We start from the raw sequence: 2043 nt of genomic DNA on the forward strand, positions 1-2043 counted from the left end.
ACTACTACAACCTCTGCAATAACTACTACTGATACTACTACAACTTCTACAATAACTACTACTACAACTTCTACAATAACTACTACTGATACTACTACAACTTCTGCAATAACCCCTACTGATACTACTACTACAACCTCTGCAATAACTACTACAGATACTACTACAACCTCTGCAATAACTACTACAGATACTACTACAACTTCTGCAATAACCACTACTGATACTACTACTACAACCTCTGCAATAACTACTACAGATACTACTACAACTTCTGCAATAACCACTACTGATACTACTACTACAACTTCTACAATAACTACTACAGATACTACTACAACCTCTACAATAACTACTACAGATACTACTACAACTTCTACAATAACTACTGATACTACTACAACCTCTACAACTACTGATATGACTACAACTTCTACAATAACTACTACAGATACTTCTACAACTTCTACAAAAACTACTACTGATAACATGTATAACATGTAACATAACTACTGATACTACAACTGACTGCTGGATTCCACTGAGAGTGGCTGCACCGCGGTCCGGTTCAGATCCGTTTTATTTGTATTTATTTATTTATTTTTTATCAGAGTATTTTGACCTGCTGATTTGGTCGTTTATCCTTGATAAACGCTTCTACGAAAATAGACTACGTAGTTAAAGGTCCTATCTTGTTTAAAACCAGATTTCCTTGCTTATTTGATTATAAAGGACTTGGGCATCATGGAAGTCTCTAAACACATCATGGTCCCCAGATAAAACCACACCAGCCATGTAAGGAAAAAGTGACTCCAAACGAGCCGTTTTGACTTCCGTGATTTTGTGACATCACAAATTAACACTCATTTGCACGCTTACAGCGCCACCGACTGAATGTGGAAGAGCAAAGACTTGTTGTCAGTAGCCTAGCTGTGTAGAATGGGACAATTTACAGAAAGCAATTACCTGCATCAAAGAAGGATCTATTCCAAGTTCAGATCATTTTATCATCTTATCATATCTTGTGTTATCAAAACAGTGCATAGTTAATGAGGGGAGAGACAGAGCACATGGAGAAGTCCCACAGAGGCTGCATTAGATTTTTTTCTCCAACAGAATTCATTTAACAGAATTGTATACGGTTCAGATAGATATATGGGACCTTTAAATGTTTTTTGTTTTGTTTTTGTTTTTACCATTTTCATTGTGTTTATGCTGTTATTTCCTAGTTTGTTGTGGTGCTGTAGCCTACAGACACAGTTAAAGGAACACTCCACCAATTTTCAATGTTGATTTATTTTGCACATAATCTCACACATATCAGAAAAGTGTCAACCGTTTAGCAGACAATCATTTAGTTTGACAGTTATTGAGAATTGATTTGAGTAAAGTTGTGGACCAGTGATTGAATTTGTGCATGAATGACATCACTGGTCCACAACTTTAGTCAAAGCAACTCTCAACAACTGTCAAACTAAATGATTGTCTGCAAAACGGTTTACACTTTTCGGATATGTGTGAGATTCTGTGCAAAAATAAATCAGCATTGAAAATCGGTGGAGTGTCCCTTTAAGTCCAGTTATGAATTATATGGATCAAAGATGTGTGGCTGTATTTTAGGTGTTAAAAATACATTCACTCTCATAATCATTTCGTATCTATTTCATATATTTTAGCAGGAGAATACACGCGAGTCTGCACAGGGTGTTTTATATTGAAAATTGACCGGATTCTCTATGCCGTTCCTGTGTCTCACTTCGTGTCAGTTCCATCTGCTCTGTGCAAAATGGTTTCACGTCAAAATCATCTGGCCGCATAGTTTTCTGAAACATGCCTGGTGGAATCACAGGCATTGTCTAGAGTAGCCGCGATCAGCTCCAGCAGGGGCCTCGCAGCCGAACTGCGACGCAGACGCTCCTGGTGGTCCAACACTGATACTAACAACTGTCTAATTAACTGTCTACTAACTACTATAATCAACACTAGTACAACTACCACTATCCCAGTCTACACACTCCGTTCCAAGTGCTTATAACATTTTGT

The sequence above is a fragment of the Poromitra crassiceps genome (genome assembly GCF_964638095.1).
Source record: "Poromitra crassiceps genome assembly, chromosome: 2".
Taxonomy (NCBI): Eukaryota; Metazoa; Chordata; class Actinopteri; order Beryciformes; family Melamphaidae; genus Poromitra; species Poromitra crassiceps.